The 24,652-nt window shown below is 39.6% G+C and overlaps 1 protein-coding gene across 7 annotated transcripts in view; it reads left to right on the forward strand.

Moving 5' to 3' along the window:
• Positions 1-24,652, forward strand: part of EHBP1 (EH domain binding protein 1) — a 442,179-nt gene that overhangs the window by 41,627 nt on the left and 375,900 nt on the right. Inside the window, exon 1 of one of the 7 annotated variants that reach the window (XM_054728304.1) lies at positions 23,275-23,361. The exons of the other annotated variants lie outside the window; for them this stretch is intronic. The gene's annotated coding sequence lies outside the window, so the exon portion shown is untranslated. Of the gene's footprint in view, positions 1-23,274; positions 23,362-24,652 lie in introns of those variants that run through there. 7 annotated transcript variants of the gene reach the window in all.

Consider the following 24,652-nt stretch of genomic DNA (forward strand, 5'->3'; position numbering starts at 1 on the left):
GTACACTTTTAAGTCCCAGCGCTTTCAGCCTGCTTCCTACCCGCCGCCCCCTACCCTCCCCCCACCTGCCCCGGCAGTTGAAAGAAGCCTTCTGGCAGAGTCACAGATACCTGTAGTAGGAAGTCCCTGGCCTATATGTCATATGGGAAGGAAAATAGTGGGTCTGATAGAAATCACAAAATAAGACAGAATTTGGTCAGAGGAGGGCCAACCCCAGAAAGCGTTTTTCTTACTATGGATATTTTCTACAATCCTGCAAAATGATTTGTAAACGTTTTATCAGAACTGCAGAAAAGAAGGTCCTGCTAGTGAGTATAAAACGGTACAGGGTTGAATATCCGTATAGTAATCATGATTACTAAATTGAGATGTATAAACGTCATTCATTTTAGTACAAGAAAACATAATCCTGATGGCTTTTGAAGATTTACTCCAAACCTCATTTCCCCAACATGATTTTCACCTTAGGGATTTAAGTTCTTGAACCACAGGTCCTTCTGTCTCAGCATTCTTAAGAATATGGTCTCCATAGTTGAGGAGACATAATTGTACAGCCTTTTGTTATTTCATTTTTTATTGATATTGTTCAACCCCCTTAGAAACTAAATTGTCCATGGTGATGTAGGTCTCTCAACTTTTCTTGGCACCCAGGACAACTCCTTGAACTTAGTAGTTCTACAATAACCTTCTTGATGCCATCCTAAATTCCCTCAATAGTTGCACAGTAGTATTTCCAAAACTATTAGGGAAATTACCTAAATGTATAAGGGAAAATTAATTTTGATGACAAATGGTCAAAGATATGAGTAGTTCACACAAGAGAAGGAGGTTCACACAAGAACAATAAACAGATGTGAAACATGTCAAGCTCCTCTAATAGCTTGATTTGGTGGACTCTGTTGTTTGGTCTGATCAGAGCCTCATTTGGTATCCTGTCTTTGGATTAATGCTCTTTCTCCCACTCAAGACAAGTGGCTATGACAGGGAACACCAGTTACTAGTACTGCAGCCACTTTCCTGGCCACAGCTGATTGGTTTAGGAGTGAGCAACTATCCAAGGCAGTCCAATAAGACTCCTTCCCTGGGAATGTGGAGTTGGTAGATGTGCAGTTACTGTCTACAGGAAGCATGGGAATCCTGATGGCCAAGTTTCCTACTATGTGGAGGAAGCCAGGCTGAGAAAATGAAACCAACGCACACAGGAAAGCAGAGACCAGAGGCAGAGGGAGAAAACTATCACCCAGCTGTACTTCTGCCTTTCCTTCCTGTTAAAGGCTGAGATTTCTTACTTGAAACCAAGGGTTCCATCTGTTACAATGGTATCAAACAAATGCAGATAAAAGCAAGGTAAGATCCTTGCACCAATAAAACCAAAATAATACATAAAATGAAAGTTTGGAGGCACCCGATGATTCTGTAGGCTAATGCTCTTTTTCTGGAAGGCATCTTGGACACACATGACATGAATCAGAGACTAAAACTTTAAAATTTCTCACAACCCTGAGCTTATAATTCCATGATTAATAGAAATTATCAAATATTTTGTCCAAGCTATAATAACTTGGGATGAGAAAAAGGAAATTAGTGTTTATTGAGTTTTAGAATACAACAAATAGACTAAGAACCACACACAATAAATAGATAACAGTATTGAAAGCTTATGATGTTTTAAGTTCTCAGGGTTTATATGTATATGTTATTGCATGTAATTCTCAAACTGATCGTATGATGTGGCTATTATTATTATTCCTATTTTTTTAGGTGAGCAAAATGTGCCTCAAAGAGGTTAAGTAATTTGCCCAAGTTCACACAGATGGCAAGTGATAGAGCCAGGATTCAAATACAGGCAGCACATCAGTGCTCACAACCTTAACCATGTATTACCTTATTTAACTTGAAAAATTAGGAGATAATTCAAAGGAAAGAAAAGGTGTATAGATATGTGTAGCACTCATTAGTATATCTAAAAACTAGGAAAAGCTCACATATATTCCTGTACGGAAATAAGAAGACAACAAGTAGGATACATTGATACAATAAAACAGGCATAATGAGAAACATATGAAATGGGTAAAGGACTATAGAAAAGAATAGCAGATGAGAAAAAAGTATATATAATTCATGACAAATACTGGTTTATAACAATAATGCACAATTGTTTTTGTGTTAACAGTAGAATGGAAAAAGTCTTCAGGGTTTATGAAAACATAGAAATTTGAAGTGATTTCTTTTTTAGGAACTTCATGCTGCTATTGGGACTTATATATTTTTTATTTAACTTTCACTGTAAAGTTGATTAAATACCAAATTAAAAGCAAACATATTAAAGATTTAAAGCAATATTAATGCAAGAAAATGAAGAGAGGTTTGTGAGGTTAAAAGGGATTTTTTATTTGGAAAGCCTCATTTGAAGACTATACATAAAAATGGGAAGGACTGTATAATATATTACAAATAAAAAAATGGTAAGTAAAAAGGTAAGCTCACATCTGCTTACATGTCCCTTATCTGTTGCAATGCTATCTATCCCTTAAAGTCTTGCTCCAATGCTGCCATTCTTAAGGTTCTTTTTTTCTTTCATTTTTTTTTTATTTTTATTTTTTAAGAATGCTTTTTTAAAATTGTTGACTCTATTACAACTGTCCTTCACTTCCCCTCTTTGTCTCCCTCCACTCTACCCCAGCCCCTGCCCTTCCTAGGTTTTCACCACATTATTGTCTATGTCCATGGATTATGCATATATGCATATATATTATTTGGTTGATCTCTTCTCATCCTTTCCACCCTCCTCCCCTCAGAGACCTGTCAGTCTGTTCCATGTACCCATGCCTCTGGTCCTATTTTGTTCGTCAGTTTATTTTGTTCTTTAGACTCCACATATAAGAGATTCCAGATGTCTTTCTCTGTCTGATTTATTGTGCTTAGCATAATAATCTTCAGGTCCATCCATGCTGTCTTAAAGGGTAGGAGTTCCTTCTTTTTTTACAGCCATGTAGTATTGCATGGTGTAAATGTACACAGCTTTTTTATCCACTCATCCACTGATGACTATTTGGGCTGTTTCCAAATTGTGACAATTCTTAGCCAGAAGCTTTTTCTGGGCAAACACGGTACTTCATTTGTTTCCTTCCACCTTGTATCTTGCTGGTATCTTTCCACCTTGTTTTATAGCTGAGAACCTGGCCTCCTTCTCAACCATAAAGGGAGCAACCACATATCTGCAACATCTTTGTAGGCCCCAGTTGCCCCACATAATGCCACACAGTGGGTGCCCAATGTATATTTGTTAGGTGAATAAATGTTCCTACAAGAGTAAGAAGACAAGAGACTTGGAAGGCAGTTATGAACAATAAACAACTGAAAGTGGGAATATTAAGGTGGTTGTGCTTAAGAAAGTTATTCCTTCTGCCAAATTAAGAAGGTGAGTGCTGTAGTTCTGATGGGCACCGGCAGGGTAGTAGAGCATAAGGTGATTTTGATTTGATGAGCTCTGAGGCCAATATGTCTGGAGATTATGAAAACAATCCAAAACCTTGATTTAAGATTATAGCTGGCAAAGAACATTGAAAAGAGAAAAGTTGAAGAAAGAGTAAGTGGGAACAGAAATAAGAGAAATTTCAGAGATGTTACCTCAAAGAAGTCTTAATGATTTTTCCCTTATAAGTCCCAAGATCCTTCTTTTTTTTATGGCTGCTTTAAAAAAAAAAAAAAGCCAGGTTTTTCCTGTTTCTATCTCCTTTAAATAGTGAGTTAATTGGAATGAGCAAAGTGGATTGGACATTCTTTCTAACACACACACACTTTCTCTGTCTTGCCAATGACTACTTTGGTTTTCTTTTTTACCAAGTAGGAACAGACACACAATGTCAAAGAATTCCTATTCCTATTTTAATCCTAAAAGCCCAAGGATTCTTAATCTTCCCACTGATTGTAACCAGGAAGGCAATGCAGCTCTGATTCAAGTGGTATATAAATTATCTGACGGTTCTTCCTTTCCTCTTTGCCTGAGTGATGTCCAGGAACATCTTTCAAGTTGGAATTGTAAACTTCTTTGAGCTCAGGAACTAGGTCATAAATTATATACAGTGTCTGAGTAATGCCAAGCTTAAATATTTACTAATATGATTTTATCGACTACCAGTCACAAAGACATAAATCCTCCCAATATGTATTCTTCTGTAAGCAGTTAATTCTTCTACCTTGCCCATTAAATAGATAGAGTCCTCTCTAGAAACATTTTCTTTGGGTAATTTTTGGCTTATTATCTGTTTTCCCTCACTAGAATGTGAGTTTTATGAGAGCAAAAGTATTGTCTGTTTTGTTCACGTATGGTATCCCCAGAGCTTACAACAATTCCTGGTGCTCGGTAAATACTGTGCTGAATAAGTGAATGAATACATGATTGAATAACCAAACATTGTTCTGTTTGTGGCATTAAAGTCTTTTGTAAATATTAAGCTGAATATCTTACATGAACACACACACATGTAGCTCTTCAGTGACCTTCCTTCCCCTTCTATCCTTCCTCACGAACTCATCAGATAAACTAAGTAATTGTTGACTAGGCATAAGGATCCATCCACCTGGCTTTCACTGAATAGAAAATGGAAAAAAAAAAAGCTTTTCTTTTTCAAAAACTTATGTGGGATACATACATATCAGAAAAGATGTTTGTAATACCAAAATATATTTTGTTTTATTAGATCTAGATTGTTGGGTGGAGTCACTAAGAGTCACTCTCAAGCGAAATGAGTTGCTTGTTATTCTCCCAAAGAATTTACAGGAAGCAATTTGTAAAGGTTGCCATCAGACTGAAGTCATTGTTGGCAGTAGGAATCAGTGTGTTATCAACCTCAGAGCAATCATTTAACCTGGGTCTGCTCAGAGAAATCTCCATAATGCAGGGAAATTGAATCCTACTGCCTCAGATTAAAATCACTTTTGATATTATTCCAATTTGATTATGGAGTTTAAAATATTTGACATATCAGTTTCTCTCATCCTCCCACTATGTAGAAATATCTATTTTACATGTGCTTAACACATACCTGTCATTACCAGCTATTTCACAGGCTTAAAAAAAACCTGTCTCCTTTCCCATGTACTCAGGAAATTTGTATAGGAAATCCTAGGAAATGAGTGGTTTTCCAGCTTATTCTGACCCATTCCATCTAGTTGCATGCCTGCTGGTTGAGTAATAATAGCAAAAGAATTTCTTCTCATCTTGAAGGAACTATCCTATAATCTAAGTGACAGATGGGACACTGGATCCAGGCATGCAGTGAAGATGGACAGTCTGTGCTCCTAATTTCTCCCAGTGTGTTTATTTTTATCACTGTGGGAAAACAGGGTTTAAAGACGGAAACATAGATTCATACCATTAGCAAACACTAGACCAGTTCCCTGTGTTCCCAACACTAAATTGGAAAACAAGGTCTGGGCAAAACCCAAATGATCACTCTTTAGCTCAATTCATTCACTGATTTAGCAAAACATGTATCGAATGTGTAGCCATGAGCACAGAGTGCTCTGAAAATAACGCAGAAACATTTTACTGCATCGACTCCCCAACTACTAAGTGATTTTGAATGACTGTTTCCCTCACTATCCATTGAGAACAATCATAGACTGATGTTAAGGTCCCTCTGACTGTCTCAGGTAGAAGATGCAGCAACCATCCAGCCTAAGTGCTTTTCGCTTCATTGAATAATTATCCTAGAAAAGGACTGACGAGAAGTATGTGGCCCTCTCCCTCTCCTCTCCAAACACAATCACATCCTTTGTCTAGCAGCTGAGACTGCTGTTTATAAGCCTTGTCATTCAGCACCCTGGTCTCTGGGCCTCCCAAGTTGAACATGATTTCTTGAGTCGAGCCATACATTTGCTGATTGTCGGGGACCAGTGTGGCCTGTTGGCTGCTATCACCCTCCCACAGCTGATGCTGATAGTGTGACATGATTTGTCCTGATAGTACTTCCACAGCCCACCTATTGTTCCCATCACTTGTCCATTCCACAGCTGATTAGGCAACCTCCTGTCAGTGGTTCTTGTGCATCTGGGCCAAAGAAATTAATTTGCACTCATCATTCTTAGTTGCAGCTGGCTAATTGGACTCTAGGGTCACTTCTTTGTCTTAGATAATTAATCAAAGTCTACTTAGTTAATTATTACAATATATGGTATCTATTGAACATTTACAATGTGCCTGGCACTGTGCAAGGCGCAGAGGATACAACAGGCCATGCAAGATCCAGTAGCCTAAAAAATTAATGTGCTTCTCTTAATTTCTACCTAGTTTTCCTATTTTTAAGTTGATAAGTGACTTTTAAAAGTAAGTATAAAACCATGATTCCTTCCTTTGTAATTTCTTCTATTGTTTCAAACTCAAACAATTTATCATCCTTGAGATCCGATTAACATTTACTCACTCCTATTTGCTTATTTTTTAGTTTAAAGATATTTAGCTACCTGTTAATACCACTTTCTAGCCAAGATGTAAGAAAGTCTTGCTTTGGTGTGTTTTTGTTTGTTTGTTTTAGCAGCCTGGGCTTCAACTTCCTCATTTATACAATAAGAGCAGCACCTACCTCGTAGGGTTCTGTACATGTACCCTTGCACACTTGTCCAAGTATTACTATAGAATGTGATTTAAAATAGTGAGCTAAAATATTTTTAATTGGGATAGTTATTCACACATTGTGATGATAGCTGTTTGTTATTTGACTGTATTTGTCACTCCAAATATGCTGTCACAGTTTACTCTGCACCAGAAGTATATGAGTTTTCCCATACTCTTAGACCAAGCATATCAAACTCAAAGGCTAACACGGGCCAAATAAACAAGGTTTAAGTTTATGTGGGCCACAAAAAAAAAAAAAAAAAAAGCTTCAAATTTCATAGAAACATAGGCTTATTTCGAAAAGTATAGTATAAAAAAAGAATAAGGACAATGATAAAATTAATGTTTTCTTCCTAACACTTGGCATCTCTTCTCTGCTACTATCTTTCCTACTTTGGTGGGTAAGCTAGTTCGCAGTGATTACTTTCAAAACTGACCCAAGGTGAATGTCAGTAATTCTGGATCTGACAGGAGACTTATGTCCTTTCATAATTGTAAATAACTGCTCACACCGTGATATTGGCTGGGCCGCAAAAGTATTCGTGGCGGGCTACATGCGGCCTGTGGGCCGTGAGTTTGACATGCTTGCCTTAGACAATCCTGGACTTCATCAGTATGCTTAATTTTGGGTAATTTGATGCATAAAAAATGGGATCTTACTTTTAATTTGCATTTTCCTTATTGTTAGTGAAGTTGAACATCTTTTCATATATTTACTAGGTATTAGCATTTCATTCTTTTGTGGACTACTTGTTCATATTTTTTACCCTTTTCTCTTTTGGGTATTTGCTATTTATTTATTTATAGTTGTCTTATACTAGGGATAATAATACTTTCTCTGTTATAAATGTGTTTTACAGAAGGTTTATAATTTTATGCTGTTATAGGTTTGTCTTTTCCTTTGTGATTCTGCGTTTTGTGTCTAACGTAGAAAGACTTTTCTACCCCAAGGTTATAAAAATATTTTCTGTATTTAGTTCTAAAACTTTTATAGTTTTGTCTTTTTACATTTAGCTATTTAATCCCTTTAGAATGTAGTTTTTTATATGTGTGGTATGAAGAGAACTCTATTTTTTTCTCCTTGATGGTCATCTAGTAGACCCAAAATTCTTTATTGATTAGTTTATTATTTTCACAATGGTTTGAAATTACATCTTTTATATTCAAGTTTATATGGATTTGTTTCTGGACACTATTTTATTCATTGATCTACTTCTGTGCCGATATTACACTATTTCAATTATTATCATTTTATAGTAAGCTTTGTTAAAGGACTGAGTTCCTTCTCATTATTTTTATTCTTATAACTTGGTTCGTAATCTTTGCTACTTTACCCATCCAAATGAATTTAGAATATTTGCCAATTTCCATTTTTTAAAAATCCCATTGGAACTTTTAAATTTGAGGTGATTCATTTTTATAACATTGTGTCTTCCCATCTAGAATCATAGTATATTTTTCTCTTTTTCAGGGTCTTTTAAAATACTTTCTAGAAAGTTTTATACTTTTCTTCATCTCTTTTGTATTTTTGAGTAAGGTTGTTCCATTGCAGTTGATAGTTGACCTATGAACCAGGAGGTCAATGTTCGATTCCCAGTCAGGGTACATGCCAAGATTCCAGCCTCGATCCCCAGTGTCGGGGTTGCAGGCTTGATCCCCAGTGTGGGGCGTGCAGGAGGCAGCCAATCAATGATTCTCTCTCATCATTGATGTTTCTATCTCTCTCTCCCTCTCCCTTCCTCTCTGAAATCAATAAAAATATATTAACTTTAAAAAAAGAATCTAGTGAAGCATTCTGAGAGCAATGTGGGGTTTTATAATCATTTAGTCCCCAAATCCCAGGGGAGGGAGTTGGGAGACAGGACAGTTTCCAGGACTCAGGACTTTTTATTGACTTGTATTTTGTAAAATGAAAGTTTGGACAGTTTGTTTGTTGACTTTAATTTTAAATCTTTTAGCTTAGTCTACTGACCACCACCATAAAGAACTATGGCACATAACTTTTTAAATTATAAATTAACATCCCAAGTACTGCCTTAAAAGAAATTGAAAAAAAAATTATAAATCACATAATCCCCGTTTTAAATGAAGTGACTCTACATTCCTATGTGAAGACCTAACAAGTATACATCCAGAAAGAATTGCTTCCATTTTCCCCCCCCCAAAATTTATGGGTTTCCATTGTAAAACTGTGTTTTTTAATAACTTAATCTTAAGGACCTTAAGTGTCCGGTAGTTAAATATGCTTAGTTCGGAGAGTTAAGAAAATGGAAAACCTATTTTAAGAACCATACTCTGCTAACTTACTTTTTAGGAAAGCAAATTCAACAGGGTTCTATGTGATAATGGGCCAGTGAAGATTTACTGTCTTAGTCATTTCGAGGGCTGAACCTCTTGGTTTTCTGTGCATTCCTAACCTAGTTACTCTGCTGAACTTTGAATTAACAAAATAAAAACCATCAACAGCATAAAAGGAAAGCTGCTGCAATATCCTCTTATCAGGAAAAAAGAGACAAGGCATAAAATCTTCGGCTTTAGGAACAAATAGTAAATCATTTATGCAAGAGAGATTTGGGAGAGGAAATGTGGCATCCAGACAAATAAATAAAATACTGACAGTGCAGTATTAAAATGAATTTAGCAAGCATTTAACCAAAGAGTGAAAATCGCCTGGTTTTAGCTTCAGGCTGGTCGAAGAGCACAAACTTCTTAGGCTGTGTATGCCGACTCGCAGGCAGAATTTTCCTCTCCATTCACATTTTACATGCTTTCCCGTGACACACATTGTCAAATTTTAGATGCGCCAAGATCATGGTTCAAAATCAAGGAAGTAAGCATGTCTTCACAGAAAGATATAAAAAGGTTGCAGTCAAATTTCAATGTGAAGGGTGAGATTTATCTGCCCATGTCCTTTCTTGTCAGCTGCTCATTGGTACCCAAGCTCTTTTCTTTTCCCTTATCTCAACTAGAACTTTGGAGATTCCACAAGAACTCCAGTTTAAACCTTCAACTCCCTGACAAATAAACCTGGCAGGTCTCTGCTCCCCCCAACCCCCTCCTTACCTCAATAGTCTTTCTTGCTTTTAAATTTTTGCACCATTTAGTACCCATTCATTTGCCAAGTAACCATGTGCTTACTTGTGACTTTTTCCTTTACTATTTTTAAACAATGATTTACTTGTTTCCTGTTGTTGAATATTTAACATTTATATTTAATCATTTATATTTGTTTGCAAGTTCTTTGAAATCAGGGTCTATATATTCAAATATTATTCTTATTTGAATAAGAGGGGAAGAAAGCGGATGGAAAAAATAGTAACCTCTACCTGTATTAGGACTCTCAACTCTTGCAAACCCATGAAGCCAAAGAAATGTGCCCATTTTTAGATGACAGGTGGTATGGTATAGCATGGTTATTATTATTACTATTATCTTGGAGTAACCACCAGTGGCTTAGCAGTCACTTCCTGTTAAATATATCTTTCTGGGGAAGCTAGGGGAGAGTGAATTTTAAAAGTGCAAGGAAAGAAAGGGGTCAGTAAGATAGAATAGAGGGGCCCAATGAGGAGCAGGGCCTGAAGCTGGCCCAGGCAATAGGATGCAGGCCCAGGGAACAGCTGGTCCAGTGAACAAGCAGAAAAGGAGTCTAGGTGAGCATCAAAGATAAGATTGGGGACAAAGTCTGCTCTCTGCACAGTGATGCCACCTGGACCGACTTAGATTAAAGAACCAGAGACAAAGCAGATCCTGTATACCTGAGCTACAGAAACAAGTTCAGGGCTTCAAGCAAGCTACCTCTCCACACCTACAGAGCTTTTATGCTTTAGTTGAGGATAAAAATCTGTTCTAGAATATTAGATCTGTCAGTGTAGATACCACTCAGGCTACTAAGAAAAGTCCCTTTTGATCTTGCTATTTTTTCTTCATCTGTACTTCCTGGCATCCTTGCCCTTCCTTAAGGCCCTGGAATGGTCCTATCTCATTCTCATCAACTCCACCTTCTACCACTCTGTCTTTTATTCATGTGCTCAGCCTTATCTGAATGCTCCTTCCTGTCTCTTCTGCATTCAGGCTGCAGTGTGAATTCTCTCCTGTAGAGAACCACATTCTCAGGCCTGAGATGCACTGTGGGGCTCCCAGTTTCTGGCTGTCTTAGCATGTGTTTGCAATATCAGTGCCTGGAGTGGCAATAAAGCCCTATTCACAGAAGATGCTATGTCAGACTCCCACACTGACTTCTGTTATTCCAAACCTTTGGGTTATTCTAAAGAGCTTTATCTGTCCCTCCCACTTTCCCCAGCATCAGGCCTGTGCCCACTTCTCCTGGCTATTTGTTTAAGTAGAGTGTACCTGTTTGGTTTGTTTGAACAGGAATTAAGAAGTCCTGTTGATGGTAGCTTACGGGGTTACTCAGGGTCTGTACAGACTTGCTATTTCTCAGATTATTTATACAATTTATTTGTCTACATTCTCTTACTGCTGTATCTCTAAAATCCATCTTAATGCAATACAGCCTTTAGTGCCAAACCAATTTTTTTCTAATACATGTTTTCCCTAAAGCCCCAATACCTTCATTCCTTTGTCCTGATTTATTGCTGCTGCCTAACCACAGCTACAAGGCAGAAAAAAATAATAATAATAAAAATTTTAAAATCCTAGTAACAAGCACATCAGGATTAACATACTAGGTCTGTTAAAACACCCAACAATGAATTAACTCATCTTTAATTTATTAGCTTGATTCTGATATAAATTCCAAATGAAAAGTAAAAGGTTGTGTAGATTAATATTAAAGTTGCAAAACAAACCCCTGAAAAAATAGGAAATGTTAAGCAAAGGGAACTATGCCATCTTTAATTCATTGCTCTGTTCCTAAGCAATTCCATGCATGCAGGATGCAGGCTCAGGGCTGCGTGTATGTGTTTTTTTTTTTTAAAAGACCCTGCCATACCCAAACCATCAATGTAAGGTATAAACAGCACAGCATATTACTCCAAACTTTAAAGCCTAACTCACAGGTATTCTGCGTGACATTGGCATAAAAAACATTTCATTATGAACTTTCATTAAGTATCACCTGCTTCTGTACGTTCTACACAGATAGGTCTATCATTCTAGAGGCAAAACTTGCAGGTCAAGTACTAGATCAATCCCCAAGCGGCCTCAGAATGTATTAACAGACCTCCATAGTATTCAATCTGCAGCCGTAGATTAAGCACTGTGGAGCTGAATCAAAACCAACAACTGGGGGTTGGGGGAGGGGAACTTTCCTTCCCCCTTCTAGGTTCTTTTGGCTCCTCTAATGATTAAATCTGCATGAGACAGATTAACAAGAGGAAATAACCAAATTTAATTACATACATATGTATGGAAACCCCACATCTGTGATAGATTCAGAGACAAGGAAAATGAGGTCTATATGAATTCTGGGCTAAGGAAGAGGTAAGGCACCTTGGGCCTCAGAGGGGAAGAAGGTCATTCATAGGATGACAAGAAGAGCAGGTGCTCAGTAATTGGAAGTTTGCCCTGCCCTGTAGATAGGTCACAAAATCTTATTTCCTGTGATAACTCTTACTATGGGCAAGGCCCCTAATTTAAATTCTTTAAGAGAGAGGCAAAAGTTTCTCGTGAGCCCTCTCAACTACCTTCAGCTCAAAATAATTCACATGTCAAAGTGGCACATCTTGGGGAGGCCTGTTCTGAACCCCTTCAAATCTTAGAATGAAAAGAACATCAGTGTCAAGGGACTTGGGTTTTCTTGAAACTTTCATTATTCAGTAAAATCTTATTTGTTTAACCTGATTGGGTAGGGTAGCCTGAATTTATAAGATGGACACAAGACAACTTCTAAATAATGGAAGTGATGTTTTTGCTTTCCAGCATGAACAGTTACTTCAGTTCAAGCTCTCAGCATTACCAAATTGTGGTTTCTGTGCCTCCCGCTGGGACTGACAAGAAAAAGTGAAATTGGCATGTTAATTCTACAAACAACTTAGTTAGTTTTTATAAACAACTTAGTTAATCATTAGCTTAAACATTTTCCTTTCAGTATTTACATCTGCAGGCCTCAGCAGGACACACTGATGTGTTGCAAGTAACTGAAGACGGTTATAGTAGAAGTATCAAAGTTTGAAAATGACTTACTTTTTAAAATAAGCCAGAGACGATTTAAGATTACCATAATAATCTCATGGCCATGTGTTTGCATTTCAATATGGTTTCTTGAGAGAAAAGCAGAGGCATAAACAGCACAGAGATGAAGCCAGTAACCACACATGGGGCTGTGTTGTTTATGCCAACAATATTATTCTATGTCAGGGAAAAAAACAGAACTATCGCCTAACATTATCAGTTTTCTTAACTAACCCTTATGTCATACAGAGTTAGAACTGAACCTGGCTCACTTACCAGTCACTGGTTAGAATTAATTGGGTTTTACTTACTGTCTAAACCCACATGTAGCAAAGAATGTGAACCTTGGAGATTTGCCCACCACTAGCGTGTTGTTGTGTTGTGGGGAAATGAGGTGTCGTACGGAAGAATATAATCTGGAGAAATGGTGGGATCCCCGCTAAGCCTGAAGGGTGGCGTCACCTTGGTGAGGTTACCTCAGGCCAGCCTTAGTCTTGCAGGTTGAGAAACTCAACTTTCCTAGGGCTCTATCGTTTCATTCATCAGACTGAGACAACTGGTTTAGGCTGCTCAATTGTCAAGAGATTGCTATATAGTGTTATTCACTTACAGATATATAAAAAGTTTAACTATCACCGTCATGGGTAATTGAGAGTTGGCTAAGTAAATATGCACCACCCTCGAGGACCATAAAAAACACCATGACATCAAATCTCCCCTGACCTTTATTCATTTATTTTAAAAAATATTTTTATTGATTTCAGAGGGGAAGGGAGAGAGAGGGAGAGAGAGATAGAAACATCCATGATGAAAGAGAATCATGGATTGGCTGCCTCCTGCACACCCCTACGGGGGATCAAGCCCACAGCCTGGGTATGTGCCCTTGACTGGGAATTGAACTCTGACCTCCTGGTTCATAGGTCGATGTTCAACCACTGAGCCATACCAGCTGGACTCCCCTGACCTTTAGACATGAATATATTTAGGCCATTCCAGATGGACATGTATTTATGTCTGAATTCTAAAGCCCTCAATAAAGGGTATCACTTCTGGTTTTTATAGTCCCCACCATTGGGAAATACTTTAAAAAATATATATTTCTATTGATTTCAGGGAGGAAAGGAGGGGGAGAGAGAGATAGAAACATCAATGATGAGAGAGAACCATTGATCAGCTGCCTCCTGCACACCCCCTACTGGGGATCAAGCCCAGCAACCTGGGCATGTGCCCTTGACCAGGAATCGAACTGTGCCCTCCTGGTTCACGAGTCCACGCTCAACCACTGAGTCATACCGGCAAAGCAGCAAATACCTTTCAGCTCACAGACTATAGACTGTAGACCAAGCCCCACTCCTACAGCTGCACTTGTTTAAGTTCAGAAAAAGGCGCTCATGGCATCTCTCTTGGCAATCTGGACTGTAGCTCTTGGAAGAGAGCAAAATGCACTTCTCTTGGTGCCATTGTCCTGTGTTAGGGCACACAGTGATGAGGAAATGCATCTTCAGAAGGGCACCCATTTTAATTAGAAACGGCTTCTTCATAAAACTTGCACATTCTATGGCCCTGAGCTTTGCCTAGAGCAATTGAAGTGTCCTTGCCAATCAAAACTGTTTCTCCTTCAACACTCAGCAGAGCTATATGTAGAAAGATTTCTTTAAAAGCTTTCAGCATGCTCAGCTAAGAGCAGTGTTTTTAGTCTCGCTACACTAGTGTGCTGGTTCCTTTTATCATGCAGACCATCTGTGATGAAGTCTATTTTGTTAACTCAGAAAACCTCAATTTCTGTAAGACTTTAAGATGAGGCATTAACATATTTTTATGGATTGTGCTACCATTGTGGTTCTGGAGACTTCTCATTTCTGTTATTAAGAAAGAAAAACCCTGCCATCTAAGCGTCTCATAAGAAACTATTTTTACATTTATAATCTTTAAAGATGCTTATGGAAAGAAGTGCTTTGAACTCTTTCATGGTAAGATTTAGCTCAGCCTAAAGCTTAACAATAATGTAATTGGAGTGAGGGTGTCTGATCCTACCTGTCAGAGATGCTGCAGAAAGATACATAAATCACAGTCAGAATCTCGTCTGAGACCAGTTTAAAAATTAATGTGGCTAAAAGTCATTCCTGTGTGATCTGGCTTCTTAATACCACAGTATATACCCTGAATAGTAAGAGTTCAGAGCTGGGATGTGCCTTAAAACTCACTTTATCCAACCCCTTTGCGCTACAGATGAGCAAACTGAGGCCACACATTTGGACTGGAAAGCATGCTCTTTCCACTATCCTCTAGTCAGAGTGTGCTTCCTAGAACCAGTAGCATCACCTGATCACTTGTTAGAAAAGCAGGATCTCAGGCACCACACCAGACCCGTGGTCGGCAAACTGCGGCTCGCGAGCCACATGCGGTTCTTTGGCCCCTTGAGTGTGGCCCTTCCACAAAATACCACGGCCTGGGCGAGTCTATCTTGAAGAAGTGGCGTTAGAAGTTTAAGTTTAAAAAATTTGGCTCTCAAAAGAAATTTCAGTTGTTCTACTGTTGATATTTGGCTCTGTTGACTAATGAGTTTGCCGACCACTGCACCAGACCAATTGCATCAGAATCTCCATTTTTACCAGATCTCCACATGGTTCGTAAGCACATTAAAGTTTGAGAAACACTGCTCCATGCCACATGGTTTCCCAAGAACCATGTGGCAAGACTCTGGAATCAGGTACATCCAGATTTAAAATCCAGATTTTTTTTCATTAACCAACAAAGTAGCCTTGAGCAATTTACTTAACTTCTGGTCCTCAGTTTCCTCAATAGTTAAATGCAGGGGAAATACAACCTGCACTGGAAGGTCACCATGGAATTTAAAAGAAATCATGTTTGCATAGTTCCTAGTCAAGTGCCTGACCATAGACCCTTAATAAATGCAAGCTCCTGCTACTACTGCTCTTGCTACTACAGCCGTTACAACTGCTGCTGCTACTACCCTTATTGCTATGCTGCTTCTACTAGCACTAATGCTGCTGCTGCTGTTACTACTACTATTGCTCCTGTTACTATTCTTGCTGCTGCTACCACTGCTGCTCCTGCAGCTAAAACTACGGCTGCTGCTACTACGGCTATTACTACTGCTGCTCCTGCTGCTGCTTCTACTGCCGCCACCACCACCCTGAGTGTTCATATCTCAGAGCGGGAAAGTAGCTGTCATATATTGACCAGTGACCAAAGTGAACCTGGAGCTCAGGTCTCCTGACTCATTCCAGTCCAGTTTTCCCTGCACCTCATCATTTCCCTTCTCTCTCTTAAAAAAATAATATATTTTTATTGACTTCAAAGAGGAAGGGAAAGGGAGAGAGAGAGAGAGAGAGAGAGAGAGAGAGAGAGAGAGAGAGAGAGAGAGAGAAATAGCATTGATAAGAATCATTGATCAGCTGCCTGCTGCACACCTCCTACTCCTGGGGATCCAGCCCGCAACCCGGGCATGTGCCCTGACCGGGAGTTGAACCGTGACCTCCTGGTTCACTGAGCCACACTAGCTGGGCTTCCCTTCTCTTTTCAATAGCCAAATGCTCCAGTCAACCTCCTTATCCTTATATAGGACAACTTTAATTCGTGGAGTAGGATGTAGAAAAAGGAGACTGCTTTTTTAAGGTTTCCATTTAAAACTCCTGGGATAATAAAGCCAATTTACCCAATTCTGGGTCTTCTCAAACTGTCAGAGTTTCAGCTCTGTCCGAATTTCTTCTAGGTGCAGCTTCTGTTTCCTTCAACTATGGAATATGGCCTTTCTCTAATTTTGCTTCTGGCCTCCAAAGTATTTTCCATGGAAAGTTTTCCTGGATCTGGTAGTACATTTGTTTTCTTAGAAAACAGGATATGTGTTAAATTACAGGGTGACCTTGATTTTTTTTTTAAGATGATTTTTGTTTTGTTTTGTACTTCAGCCTTCGTCCTTTCAGCATTTTTTAGTGTACCCACCTCCCCAGGTATGTAATTGCCCTTTGAATTATTGTAAAGGGAGAAAAACCCCTCATTGTAAAAACAGGACTTTGCCATTTTGAAAACTGAAATAGATGTTGACTTCTTTTTTTGAAGTCCCAGAATGACGTCTTGTCCCTGTTCTTAGACCTGAATACATGTGACTTGAGAACACTGACTAAAATGTTAACCTCTCAGCCTCAGATAGACTGGATTACAAACTGTCATAAATCCTCTGGTGGGTGGAATAGCATATTTATGTAGAGGGTATCCAACTATCCCAACAAGATCTGTAAAAGCACTTTGCAACTATTGATACCTATCAGGTATTCTTCTCCCACTTAATTAAGGAAGTGGAAACAGAAAAACAAGATTATACAGTAAAGCCAGTTTCAGGCCGGTGCCACTGTAGAAGGTAATGCAACTCCACGCTTTATAAGAAATTACATGCCCTAATTTGGATGGACACCAGGAGAGTTGTGCATCTGACCCCATGTGTTGGCTCTTTATACCAGTGGAAGAGTTCTGGGGTGAATCAGAAACCTTTGAACAATCCCCGGGAGTACTGATGTATGTCATTCATATCCAAAATATGTAAGGAACTCATACAACTCAATAGCAAAAAATAAGCAGAAGAAATTTTAAATGGGCAAAGGACTTTAATAGACATCTTTCCAAAGAAGGCATAAAAATGGCCAGCAGGTATATGAAAAGATGCTCAACATTGCTTATCACCAGGAAAATGCAAATCAAAACCACAATGAGATGTCACCTCACACCTGTTAGAATGGATATTATCAAAAAGTCAAAAGATGACAAGTGTTGGCAAGGGAACTATTGATGGGAATACAACTTGCTACAGCCGTTATGGAAAACAGTATGGAAGTTCCTCAAAAAATGAAAAATAGAACTACCATATGATCCAGCGATCCAATTTCTGGGTATACTAGTATTGCCAAAGGAAATGAAAACAGGGTATCAAAGAGATATCTGCACTTCCACGTTCACTGCAGCATTATTCACAACTAGAGGCCTGGTGCACGGATTCGTGCACCGATGGGGTCCCTCAGCCTGGCCTGCACCCTCTCGCAATCCAGGACCCCTCGGGGGATGTCGGCCAGGCTTGTGGGGATCGGGCCGAAACCAGCAGTCCGACATCCCCCGAGGGATGTAGCAGTGTGCAAGAGGCAAGTGGCCAGGGAGGAGCCCGAGCCCATGCTGAGTGCCGCGCCGCTCCCACGCATCCTGGCCCCACTGCACTGCTGTGGAGGAGGGAGAGGCTCGTGCCACCGCAGCAGCGCTCGCCAGCCGTGAGCCCTGCGTCTGGCGCCCATCGGTCAGCTGAGCGGCGCTCCCGCTGTGGGATCACACTGACCACCAAGGGGCAGCTCCTGTGTTGAGTGTCTGCCCCCTCGTGGTCAGTGCACGTCATAGCAACCGGTCAACCACTCGTTCAGTCATTTGGTCACTTAGGCTTTTATATATATATAGATATATCTCAGAACATTATATGTAATTTGCCCAAGTTTACACAGCAAATACATGGCAGGATTGGAACCCAGGTGCTATGGCTCTAACCTCTGTGCTATTATTTACTATGCTATATCATAAGATTCTTAGGTTGCAGTTTTCTTTATACTTAGCTAGTAGATACATTTGTTATTTTGTAGTACTCATGAAATCAAAATGGTGAGTTCAGTACTTGAGTGTGCCAATTATTGAGGCTCCGCATATACAATATATAAGCTAAATACTAACTTTTTAATTTCAAAGTCTTCAATTAATTATTAGCTAACCTTTCCAAGTCACAAGACTATGATAGTTTTTCCTTTCAGGGTTACGTGTTATATAAACCACAAATATAAAAAACAAGCTAAGCATTATTTCAAAAATATCCTAAAGTTGCAACACAAGGGACCAGGTACGAATACTAGGGTTTAGTAAGAGAGAATTTAAAAGAGACTAGGAACAAATTATTTGCCTATTGAACACCTGGATGCTTGCTTTCCATGTTGCTATTTGCATGAAAATCTTGCCCCTAAGTCAGGGTTTATTATAGGTTGGACAAGTTTACAATAGCCAACCATAAACTCAGGAATCAAAATCTCCCAGTGCACATAAGAAACAGACCCCCTCCCTAATCTGTAGCCAGAGCGCCCCTGGGCCCTGGGACCCGCATTGTGCCAGCTACTCCAGCACAGACGCAGGAGTGTTGCCATGGCGGCAAGGACCCAACTGCGGGGGCTGGTTTCAATAACCGGCAGCTGCTCACTTCAGAAAAAGCGGGACGACAGCCCAGTTCTGAATGAGCGTTTTTTTTCCTCTGGGCTTTGACCTGACCTGAATATTGTTTTCTCATTGAATTTCCTTTTATTTATTTATTTTTAGATATCAACTTTCCTTGAACTTTCCTTTTCATTTGTGTTGCTGTTGGCAGGACTGTAGACTTCTCTTTTCTTCTGTAGAAAATGTGGTGTGTTTTTTTTCTTTAACAGTTCCTGAGTTTTTCCCTGTACCTCCTTGTCTACCCCTCCAACACACACACACACAGACACATACACGCATACACTCCACTTTGCCTCATTTTATAAAGACCCAGAACAAGGGATGTGGGGAGAGGTAGAAAGGGGTATAAGGGGAATAAATGGGAATGGAATGAGACTTGAGGTGGTGAACACAATACAATATACAGATGATATATTGTAGAATTGTGTTCCTGAAACCTATATAATTTTATTAACCAATGTCACCCCAATAAATTCAATTTTTTTAAAAAGGCCCAGAACAAGTCCATGGAATTTATTTACTCTAAGCAGTTTGAAGGCCAAGATAGCCGCCTCCATGCCCCCCCACCCCCCAAAAAAAAACACACCACACACACAAACACAAAAACAACCCTCCATGATTCATCCATCCATTGGCACATTTTCTTTGCCCTGTGAAAATCTGGAGTTGGAATAGAAAATATGACTCTTACATTATTCTGAACATCATTAGAGAATCTATGTTTAATCCTAAACATATTCTCAATTCACAACCCATTTTTCCCCCCTCTCCCTCTCTTTGTTTATGTGTTGGCAAAATGCAAAGAATATAAAAATATAAACACTATTATTATGACTTCTGACCTCTCACAGGGATTGCAGAAAAGCTATTCTTAATGTAAGACAACAGCTGTACTATATTTGAGGTTAATTGTGCCCCCTCCAAGTCTTAAGGAGTTTAGCATAATTTGGAAATGAGGCTTATACTGCTGTTGAACTTTTTAAAAACAAATTTGAAACAATCTGTATACAAGTTGTTACCAAAGACTGTCAGAGAAAAATGTTTGTGGACACGGTTTCCAAAAGGCTGACAGAATCCAGAACTTGCTTGGTATTCAAAGGAGAGCTCATCCAACATTATCCTGCACAGTGTATAATTACTTGCATGTTGGGAGCCAAAAAAGGGAATGCATTCCTGTGAATGTGTTTATACTGAAGAGTTTGAGAAGCAAAACAATTCAGCAAGCATTCTTCAATCCCAGCATCTGGGAATAATTAATTTGCTTGCTATGGTTTATAGTATGAAGTTGAGAAAGTTGTCTGCATCTCTGCATTGGAACCATTTGCCTTAGGTAAAGCTTTCTGCTTTAAGGTTTAACACTGTAGCTAATTTTAGTAAATCTGTTTATTTTTAATCTGAAAATGCTGTGACCAGGAAGAACCTTCTGCTTGCGATTTCTTGATCATTTTCTTTTCTGTCTTATTCCCCATGTGTTCAGGAAGCAGCACTCACACACCTCCCGCTTCCTTCTTCCTGGCAGTGTAATGCTGTAGGGGCAGAGAGCTCTCAGAAGTGAGGCGGGCCCTGGAAAGGTAGTAGGGTTTTTACATATTATTTTCAGTAAACACATACCTAAGCTCTGAAGAGTTCTCTGGAATATAGAATGTATATTTGTTCCATTTTACAAATCTTAGGCTAGGAGATTGTCATGTGAGTCTCTCAATCTGTGAACATAATGAAAGTATTGTGACAAGTTCTGATGGTTTGTGATAGGTGCTACAGCCCCTTAATAGTGACTTTTAGGAAGGAAATACTATGTATATCTGTAACGTCCTCTCTACCCAACCTAATAATTCAACCTATTACAGGAGACTTATCAGTCCCTGGGGCTTCTCCTCCAATTTCTCTGTAAGGCGTGCTGGAATGAAACACAAGTGTTATTCTGACCTTAGTTTGTTTAATTCTGGATTTCAAAATAAGGTCAAGTGTCTGATTTTTGTTGACTGGGTGCTCCAAGCGTTTAACAGCGTTAAAGGTTTTCTGTAACACTTTCGAATGCTCATATTTTACAACTTCTAGCTATTTGCTTTGGAATCCCGGTGAGAAACAAACAGAGGAACTTCCTAAATAGAGCCAGGTTTTCTCCCCACCCCCCCCCCGCCCCCCGCCCCAGCCCCACTCTTTTCTCAGGGTTTATCTCCACAGTTGGACAACTGTTTCAAATTGCTTGTGCCCTATATTTCTGGTTTCACTGGACTAATTTTTTACAATGTCGTTGTCCTTTGTGGTAAAAAATGATAACTTCTAGAAGGATTTCTGCTTATATGGGGGTTGTTCTCACAGAGTAGCCGGCCTGAGGCCCAGGCCTCAAGCTGGCATGCTCACTGCTCCAGAGACAGAAGGTGCTTGCTCAGAGGAGCTGCTTTTGCTTTTTGCCTCTATACTCTCAGTCTCTGTACAGTGTGACACCTTCCTGTTCCATCCTTCAGGGATTAGATGCGGGGGTTGGACTTTATTTAGTGACTGAGTACTCTCAAGCCATAGCTCTCAAAAGCCAGTGTATGGTCAAGATTGGATTGGTACTGGTTGGCCATGAGTTTTCCCAGATCAGTTTTCTGGTAAAAAAAAAAAAAAAAAAAAAGAGTAAGTTCTATGAGTACAGGGACCTTCCCTGTCATAGTTACTGTTGTATCTCATCACACAGAATTTCTAGTGCATATCACTTAATAAACATTTGGCCAATGAATGAATAAAAGGATGTATGAGGGAGGTGAGTTTTTCCTGAAGCTGGATATATTCATTTTCAGAACAAAAACTTCTGATACTATGTCCTTCTTACCTTTTTGCCTTTATAACGTGTTTATTTTGTAAAAAAATTACCATATAAAGTAAAAGTGTTAGTGGGGAGATTTCAGGCAAGAGGGAAATATTTAAGCAACTTGATGTAAGTTCCCAAAATTCTTACAATGGCCCATAAAATTCAAAATCTGGAAATCACGGCCCCAAAGCATGCTCTTTCCTGCTGTTGCCTTGTCTCTTGTGATGTTATTCTTTTCTTCCTAAAGTTTGCGTCAGACAGGGTACACAACAACAACAAAAGAAAAGTCAAACTATAGGAACCAAAGTGAAAGACATAATTCACATTCAGAATTACCAATGCGATGCACATTCACAGGCTATCCTGCTTAAGTCTTGAGCAGCATGATTATTTCCCTTTTACAGAGGAGGTGACAAGAGAGCTAGATTTTGGGTGGTCCATATTCTCCATATTAAAGGAGACCTAGAGGGCTAAGGAGGTCCAGGAGAGTCTGATGAAAGATGTGGACAGAACTGAGCCTTGCCGGTCAAGGGCAATTTGGTTGGGAAGAGAAGACATTGTGCTAAGAGCAAAGATGAGAGGAAGATGAAGTATCATGTGGTTTGGAACAGAGTCCAGACTGACCTGAACGGAACACAAGCAGCAGATACGAAGACTGTAGATTCCCAGGTTCTTGGACGAGATCATCGTGTAGCAGGCACGAAGCCTCAGAACTTGCTGTGTTCTGGAGCCTGCTCATTTCCCAGTCAATGCCCTGAAAGAAATGTTTGTCTCTTCAAATTTGTTTGTTGGCTTCACGTGATTTTCCTTGAAAAGATGATTGTGCTCTTAACTACTGGGCATGTTTTCCCATAAAAAAAAAGATTCTCTTCAGCCCAGCCGGCATGGCTCAGTGGTTGAGTGTCGACCTATGAAATGGAAGGTGAGGGTTAGATTCCCAGTAAGGGCACATGCCAGGGTTGCAGACTCGATCCCCAGTAGGGGGCATGCAGGAGGCAGCTGATCAATGATTCTCTTTCATCATTGATGTTTCTATCTCCCTTCCTCTCCCTTCCTCTCTGAAAACAGTAAAAATATGTTTAAAAAACAAAAGATTCTCTTCAGACCTTAGTACACAATATTATCTTACCTAATAATAGAGAAACATGTAAATTGACCGTACCTCCGCTACGCCCACAGGGGCAGGCTGGGCTGAGGGACCCCTCCCCAGTGCATGAATTTCATGCACTGGGCCCCTAGTGGGACTATAAGCGTAATTGGTCAATAGACCTGTTGCTGAGTATGCAATGCAGTTTTAGTTTTCTATAAGAGCCCAGACTATTGAGTTAGAAGTTTCCAAGAGGAGCAGAAGCTCAGCCTATTATAAGTTTCTAGCCCATTAATACATCCTTATGCTTGGTGTAAAAATTATATATGACATGAATCTTGTAAAGTCCTAACTTTTTCCAACAGTGATAGCCTGCGGATCTAAGGATACGTCCACCATGGTTAACTCTGAGTCATCTCATTTGAAGAGTGAAAAGCTGATGAACTTTTATGGCACACATATGGCTTTATATAGGTAAAGCTCCTAGTTCAATGACACGTGATAGGTGTTTGATAAATTATAGCTACAGTGGATTCTTATTATTTGTGGATTGTGTGTTTGGGAATTCGTCAGTTCCCTAAAATTTATATGTAACCCTCGAATCAATGCTTGTGGCACTTTCATGGTCATTTATGGGTATGGGCAGAACAGTGAGAAATGTGAGTCAGCTGACAGACACATTCCCAGCTGAGGTTGAACCAGGCGATGCTCTGCCTTCTCGTTTCAGCTCCTAAGCTGTAAACAAGTGGTCTATTTAGTGCCACATTTTTCACATTTTTTTTGCTGTTTGTTGGTGATTTTGCTTTTTAAAAGAACTCCCAAATGTCATGCTGAAGTGCTTTCCAGTCTTCCTAAGTACAAGAAACACACGAAAATATGCGTGTTCCATAAGCTTTGTTCAAGCCTAGGTTACAGTGTTGTTGACCATGAGTTCAATGTTAATGACTCTATAATATACATTAAAGAAGGAAATAAGGTGTCTTTAAAAAGTAACACATGTGAAACAAAGTTACGTATCGATTGATTGATGAAGATCTGACCGCAGGCTCACATGAACCTAACCCTGTATTTTCCTTGGAAGCAGTGACTTTCCAGTGTTTCCAGTGACTTTCTAGAACATAATAAACACAAATCTACTGCTTTTATCATTGTAGTAATTCAAGGAAGCCAAACTGTGTGGTTGCTGCCTAAGTCCAATCTATTAAGTGTGTCAGTAATTTTAAGGTTATAGCAGATCTTAACTTCTCTCCTCTGCTTCAGCCTTACCAAGACTCTCAAAGTGGTCCACATTCAACTCAATGTCCCTTCAGTTCTTGAGCCAATCTTGTCTAAGGCAGAACGTTAATAATCACTGCCTCAGGCTTACTGTTTGTTAAGCGTGGCATGAAGTCAGACTCCCACCCCCTACTACTCCTGCCTGACCTGAACGCCCATGGGAGTGATCTCAGGTTGAATCCTCAAGTCCGTTTTACAGCCCATCATCCTGGAATCCTGAGTCCAAGGATGAGCCCTGAGTGTCCACCTCACCACTGAACCTCATTACCTCAGCATTTCCTATAACCGAGCATGGATCGTGTGGCAGGCATCCACCCAGTCAGGTTTTTACTCTCACAGGACAGAAAGGCCCATGCAGTGCAGTCAGTGATGTGTAGATGATGACGTTGTGGGAGTATGGAAGAGGGACGTTAAATCCAGCAGGAAGTCTTCCCTTGCTCACGGTCCAAACGCTCATGCAGGACAGGTCCTCCAAATCCCATCTGGAGTC

Source organism: Eptesicus fuscus, chromosome 16, assembly GCF_027574615.1.
Source record: "Eptesicus fuscus isolate TK198812 chromosome 16, DD_ASM_mEF_20220401, whole genome shotgun sequence".
Lineage (NCBI taxonomy): Eukaryota > Metazoa > Chordata > Mammalia > Chiroptera > Vespertilionidae > Eptesicus > Eptesicus fuscus.